Genomic DNA, 7717 nt, shown 5'->3' with positions numbered 1-7717 from the left:
GGGCCATTGAGGAACCCACATGGCCTCCTCCATAAGCCAGGGTGTGGGCATCGAACCCTCAATGGCCGATAAGGAAAACCCAGGCCCTGTCTTCCTGGATTGCCCTCTTGTGATATAGATAGCAGGGGTGCACTTGGAAGAGCAGGCAGGACAGCATAAAGCGTTCCACAGCTCTGATCTCTCGCTCCCTTTCGCTTTCGATTCTGGAGAGGTGGCGAATGCTCATCCGGATGATACCTCTCTTCCTTATAGCAAGCTGCTTCTCCCTCCAAGTCCTCCTCTTGGGAGGGGCTCAATTCCTCAGAGCTATCAGGCTCGAGGGGCTTCTGTCTCAAAGCTCCATCCCTTTCTCTACTTTTCTCTCCCAGGGCGTCCTTTCCCTTATCTCTCGCTTCCGCAGATCGAACGGAAGGGCCTGTAATCTTGGGTATATCCTTTTTTCTCTTCTTTCTCTCCCCTTTCTCCTGGCTAGCCTCCACTCTCCCATTTTTTCTCTCCCTTTTATTCTGGCTAGCCTCCACTCTCCCCTCTGTTTCTGACATGCTATCTTGTAACTCCTCAAGTGCCCCCGACGCCACAGAGGTGGGGCATTTCTCATCCTCCAGGCAAGAATGTATAACAAGTGCCATTAGCACGATTACCGTAGCTTTGGCTGCACTTTCTAACCCTGAGAAAGGGTCGGAGGAATTAAAATCAAGCAGCATGCCTCTCAGAGCTCACCTTGTCCTGCAGTTCTGAAACCTACCAGCTGTTGTAAGGCTCTCCGGCGTCCCGGGTTTCGGCACCAGCTGTAGCCTGTGCAGTCGTCTTGCCGGAAAGAAGACACGCGGACACACTAGGTTCTTCTGCAACGACGTTTACTGCCCTCTCCCAGAGGGAAAAAGAGAGGTCGAGCCCAAAATCCGCACTGCTTATATACACCACAGTGCGGCGTGTCTGCCCACAGCATGGCGTGTCTGCCCATGATTGGCTGTCCGCTCATTACCCTATGTAATGCCCCAGAATGAGCCGTGATATGGCGTCTTTTTCACTCTACGCACATGCGCAAACAGTTGTTTACTAGGAGTTAACAGCGGAAGTAGGCGCCATCTTGCCATGGCGAATGCCGGCTCCCTACAGGAACAGGAGATGCAAAGGAAGGAGGCAAGACAAAAACATTTTCTGATCAAGTCTCAATTTACTCTAGGGAAAGGCATTATTTAAAACTCCAGACCACAAAGGTATTTTCCCAGGTTCACGGGCCAAATCCACATTATTGTTTGATTACACATCAGCATAACTGGAATGTTCACATTATAAAATGTCCAGAAAGAAGTGTCCTCACTGTGAAAAGTCCGGAAAGGAGTGCCCTCATCATAAGGTGTTGGGAAAGCCCTCTATCATAAAATGTCCCTAGTCAATTGCAGGGACAGAAGCAAGATGGTGGAAGACATAAAAGAGTGTTAGATGATGGCCTAGGGAGGAGATGGAGACTAAGGTGCCAGGGGCTTTTGGGCCCCAACAACTAACTATCATCACAAATCAAGATAACATTGCTTGTGATGATTTCTGTTGATTTGTTATTTCATTGTTGATGATTATGTTATTTGCTTGAATTGAGAACGTTGAGATTAGGGAGTGAGTCAGTTCTCAGGTGTAACTGTAAAGATGCTTCATGGACTCCATTAAGTAGCTTTTCTCAGGCACCTGGGCCAAAGGATACAAATGTTTGCTATCACATTACTACTGACCTTAAAGAAATGAAGTGGATTATCAATGAATTACAAAAATATTTGTATGGTAATTAATTACAGAACTTAGACAATATGGAACAATTCTTAGAAAAGAAGAAATTATTGAAAATAATGTATGAAATAATAATCTCTTAATGAACTCATGATAAATGAAGAGAATAATTTTAATCAGCTATAGCATATCAAACACAGATGATATATTTGAAAAAAAAATTCTTTGAAAATTAATACAAATTGTTCACAAACTTTCAGAGTGTTCTTGTAGAGCAGAGTGGCACCAAAGCCAAGGTTATGATGAGAAAGTGGGATAGATGAAGAGTTCTGAGTGTGCAGGTAAAAATGCTTCATGTAACATTACCAAACTGAATCCAGAAAAATAGGAATAGAATTGTAAATCGGGACAAGCTAATACTGATCCTTTTTCTTCAAAGTTATGTTAATATTCAAAAGTTGGTTAATGCTATATGTCACACCACTTATAGAACTGGAAAAATCAGGTACTCATATTAGTACCTGCATACAGAGCAAAAAGAAGTGCAGACACTGTCTCATGATGAAAATGTTTGGCAAGCTAAGCATAGGAAGAAACTGTCACATGAAGAATGAATGTCTACAAAAAATTCATAGCGAGAACTGTGCTTCATGGTGAAAGACTGTGTTTTTCCCTAAGGCTAGAAACAATTCAAAAATACATTGGCATTTGTCAAAAAAATGCCCTTAGGAAAGCAGTGCTGTGTGCAGTAAACATTCGCAAATAAAAGTAAACAAGTACTGAACTTACATATGAAAGCTGTGAAATGCTGTTTGAAAAATTAAATAAGATCTAAATGAGCAGGTAACTATCACGCATCTTCTTGTTAGAAGACAACAGTTTCAGGACATTGGTGCCCTCAAACTGATTCACAAATGTACAAGAATCTGTGTCTGAATTCCACATGACCACTTTATAAAAATTAGCAAGCTAATGTTCAAGGTCATGGAATTGTTATGAATCACATATACCAAAAAAATATTGAAACACACTCACTCTTCCAGTTTCACAAAAATTCAGTAAAAAGCAATGATGGCCAAGGCAGTGTAGTACTGGTAAACTATAGATAGATAGACAGATGATGGATAGATAGATAGATAGATAGATAGATAGATAGATAGATAGATAGATAGGCAGATAGATTAGACAGATACACACACAAATATATATGTATCTATAGATATCTATATACACACAAATATATATATACATGTATATCTCATATATATCAAGTTGTGTGATATACATATATATCATACATATACATTTATATCTATATATACATATGTATAGATATATATGTGTGTATGTATAACACTTTGTTCATCTTCATCAGGAGTACATCATAGTGTCTAGGTTAAACATTCTAACCACCATTGATAATGACATTATTAAAAACATACAAACAATTGTATGTAACCTTTACTTTTTTGCCATCTTTCAACAACCAGACTGTCTTTTCTAAAAAGTTTACAGAGAAAAAGAACATGTTGCATGAAATATATTCCTATGTTGAGATAATAGTTTTTTCATTAATCTACGTATTTATTCATTCATTTTACATCTTGATTGCAGCCCCCCCTCCTCTCTCTCCTTCCAGTCCCACCCTCCCATCTCCCTTTGCCCATTCTCCCTACCCACACAGTACCAACCCAACATGCCCTGACCTATCAAGTAGCATCCCACTGAGGCCAGACAAGGCAGCCCAGCTAGGGGAAAAGGATCCAAAGGAAGGTAACAGAGTCCAAGTCAGAGACAGCCCCCACTCCACTTGTTGTGTGATCCTAGAACTTCACATCTGCTCTAGGGGTCTAGGTCCCATCTATGCATGCTCTTTGGTTGGTGGTTCAGTTTCTGTGAGTCACCATGGTTCTGTAGGTCTTCTTATGGTGTCCAAGACCCTTCCAGCTCCTTTAATCTTTCCCCTGACATTTCCATAAGACTCCCTAATGTTTGGCTGGGGGTCTCTACATCTGTTTTCATCAGCTGCTGGATGAAGCCTCAGAAGACAGTTGTGCTAGGCTCCTGTCTGCGAGCAAAGTAGAATATCATTAACAGTGTCAGGGGTTGGCTCTCTCCCATAGGATAGGTCTCAATTTGGACTAGTCATTGGTTGGTCATTCCCTAGATCTCTGTTCCATCTTTATCCCTGCATATTTTGTAGGCAGGGAAAATTTGGAGTTGAAAGTTTTGTGATTGGGTTAGTGTCTCTCTCCCTCCACTGGATGTCCTGGTTGACTACAGGAGGTAGCCACTTGAGTCTCTATATGTTAGTCTTCTAGGAGTCTCATTTAGGCTCATCCCCATAGACTGCTGGGAACCTTCCCTGTTTCAGGTCTTCAGCTAGTTCCAGAGATGCCCCTCTTCTGATTTCTCTCCCAGCCCTCTCAACCATCACCCATGCTGCCACCACACCTGATCCCCGATCCTTGGTCCCTTCCACATCTCCTCTCCCTCCCAGTTCCCACTCTCCATCCATCTCCAGTATCTACTTTATTTCCCTCTGTGAGTGAGAATCAAACATCCTTCCTTGTCCCTTCCTTATTACTTAACTCCTTTGGGTCTGTGAATTGTAGCATCTTTGTCCTGTACTTTATGGCTAATATTCACTTATAAGTGAATGCATACCACACGTGTATTTCTAAGTTTACATTACCTCACTCGGGATAATATTTTGAGTTGTTCCTTTTTCATAAATGTCTATAGGTTTGGCATTTTAAAGATATTTGGTATATTTTAAACAATAATATCTCTGAATATGCCACTACTTTTTTATCCTTAAAGCTAAAAGATGTTATTGGTTCAGATAATTCAGCAAATAATCTTCCATGCTTTTACAATATTTTTTTTTACTTGGATTATGACTTTTCCTACAGAGACAGGAGCAAATGCCTATGTAGCCTAGATGCACCACTGTCAAAACTTAAAAAAATAAAATAAAGCAAAACAAAACAAAATAACAACAAAAACGACTCAACCAGAATTACTTTAGTAAACCAGTTAGCATATTGATATTAACAGTCTGGATAAGAGAATTCTCACAGAAAGTAGTAGGACTCAAAGAAAACACTGAAAAAACTACCAACTACCTAGTTGTGACTGGAGGCCCCATGTTGGAGCAGTACCCAACAAGGGGCTTCCCTTTCTCTGAGGAAAAGTGACAGGGGGAATGAGGGGAGGGATTTGTAAGGGTGGGACTGGGTGGAGAGGAAGGACAAGGGCAGGATGTAAAGTGAATTAATCAATTATTTTTTTTAAAAAATGTAAAAACAAAGTTTTTAAAAAGGCAGCCTGGAGGGTAACAGAATCCCTTGATCTCTGGTGCCCACATATAACATTTATGTAAGCAAGTGTTGTGTCAAGACAATTAAGATTTGCACCCCATCCTCCAAGGTCCTCAATGCTTATAAAACCCTAGGGAAGAGACTTGTGAATCTTCTAAGTTTCAAGAACTTCTGAGAGCTTTTCATGAGTCATTTCTTTCTTTGTATTGTCTATTTCCTGTGACTTAAGGAGGCTGCCTGAGGAGAGAATGTTTCAATGTGGAGGAAATGTTTGGTTATAAGTGAATTAATTTTCTTTCTTTCAAAAGTGAAAGTTATTTGTTATTTTTGTCTCAATTATGCAAAGATTGTGTGACAAAAACTGGTATTTTTAATACTTTACACAGAAAATGGATGGACAGACAGACAGATGACAGGGATATGGTATATAGGAGGATAGGCAGATTCTGTTAATTCTCTGTCTCCCTATTCTGCATTTAAATACTTTTGGTTACATTTAGACCAACTTTCTACCCAAAACTCCTTTTTTTCCAGTGCTCCTTATCCTGTAATTATTATCATTATACACTTGTACTTATAAATTAATAAATATAACCTTCTGATTTCATTTTGTGTTGTATGCATATATATGCACTGACCACTTAAGAATGAATCACACCTACCAGAGGACTTTGGCTCTAGAAAACATTGATTCGCCCTCTCCTAGGGTCCTTTCAAGGTTTTCCCTGTCCATATGAACAGGTCAACTGGTAGTTGCCACACACACTTTGTGTGACGGCGATACTTGAGGCATAAACTTCAAGGAAAGTCAGTCTCCTGCCTCTGCATTATCGCCTGGCACCCCAAACTCAGAGGTAGCCCAAATATGTCCTCATACTTGTGTGCTAGGGGCCCACCAAGATATCATTTCTTAACAGCTAGAAAAAGAAAATTCGGACATTGCTCTCTGACCTTCACCAATGTTCCAACGTCCTAATTAAACCCTGGCTTGGAATGTTAAGCCATTCTAACTAATGGCATTAAAGTTTACAGAAAGAGACAGCATAGAGCATTCAGCATTCTTGATGCAGCAGTCTGCATTCAGCATTTGGACTTGCTAGCACTCGGACTAGAACCAAAACTTAGGTGGACTAGGACTCAGACTCGTGAAATCCAGAGCCGCCCGGGCCCAGAGCGCTTGGGCCTGGGGGGGGTGCAGCACCAGTTGAGATTCAAGAGAGTGAGCATTCGATATTCGAGCATCCAGCATTGAAGATTCTAGATTCGAGCCTCTAACCTCCTGGCTAGAGCACCCACAGCCCCCTGGGACTCCGGCACAGCCCATATGGCCGGAGCGTGCTCGGAGCCTGGGGGTGCTGCACCAGTCCAGAGGAGATGGCTGATGTTTTAGATCCAATGTCTTTTAGATGGCCTCAGATGTACCTGGACTACTGAGCTGCCAGATTTTTCATTTCTCTCTTTTGCAATGATTGTAAAAGCCTCATGTCATTTTTTTTTAAGAAATACATTCAGATAGAACACTTCTTGTGTAGTGTCTATTTTTCAAAGCCGAATCCCGTACACACCTGGCCAGAACCCATCGTCCCAAGGAACAAGGGACCCCATAAGAAACCCCAGTCTGTGGCAGGTGGTCTCATAATTTTATGGTTTGTTTAGAGAATTATATTGTTGAGAGTTCATGGGTGTAGTTTCTATATCATGCACAAAAGATACTATTTTTCAGCAACATACTAATCATCAGGTTCATAAAATCTTTCTCCCCCAATCTCACAATATTCCTGGTAAATTAGGTGTAAAGATTGTTTCCCAGATGCATCAAGAAACCCTCCTAAGGTCATCAAATTTGCAACCTTAATTCCATTTACAGCAGCAATCCTCTCTTCCTAGGTGAAGTAAAATCTACACCAATTGTGGGTAAGTAGAGAGACATTCTTCAGAGAATATTTTGCATGCCATAGCTGGCAAATGACAAAAGGCCTATTTCTGATGGAGGCAAGGAGAATACAGAATAGTGGAAAAAGCAATGAAGAAGTCAACGGTAATTGACTTGTGTGAGTGCTGTAGAAGAGAAAGCTAGAATGAACATCAATGAGCTTTCTGAGGTAGGTGAAGTAGGGACATAGTCGAACTGTGTGCAAGTAACAGATTCAGAAGAAAGAAATGAGTTAGTGTGTGGGGACAGATTTCTCAAAGCTTCTCTGGGGGAAGAGAGGACAAAATCATCTCCTGAAAAGTAGGTAGGTATGATGTCATTGGATGTTTAGGAAGAATTTTAAGAATGGACCCTGAATTTTAGACACTGGAACGATGATCTTATAATGTCTGTTGCTCACTTGATCAAAGGACAAAGTTGCACTGTCCACTCATCCATATGCTTTTGCAATTGTCACAGGCAAAAGAAGGAAGCTCTGGAGTGAAGAGCGTACGCACTCAGTTTGATTGAAAAGTTCAAGCACATACACTTACCCAGGAGATGAATCATGATGGTTTTAGTAGTGTCTAAACCATATACCAAAGTCGACTCTGTCATTAGAAAAAGAGCACTCTGCTCCTAGGAATATCAAATGAATATCAAAATACTAAAGGGACAGAAGCTCAGAGTTAACATTTCGTTTTTAAAAAAAAAAATACTTTTATTGCATTATGATGAGAAAAGTTACATGATTTCA

Source organism: Mastomys coucha, unplaced genomic scaffold (genome assembly GCF_008632895.1).
Source record: "Mastomys coucha isolate ucsf_1 unplaced genomic scaffold, UCSF_Mcou_1 pScaffold21, whole genome shotgun sequence".
Taxonomy (NCBI): domain Eukaryota; kingdom Metazoa; phylum Chordata; class Mammalia; order Rodentia; family Muridae; genus Mastomys; species Mastomys coucha.
The sequence above is the reverse complement of the archived record's forward strand: the minus strand, read 5'-3'. Positions refer to the sequence as shown.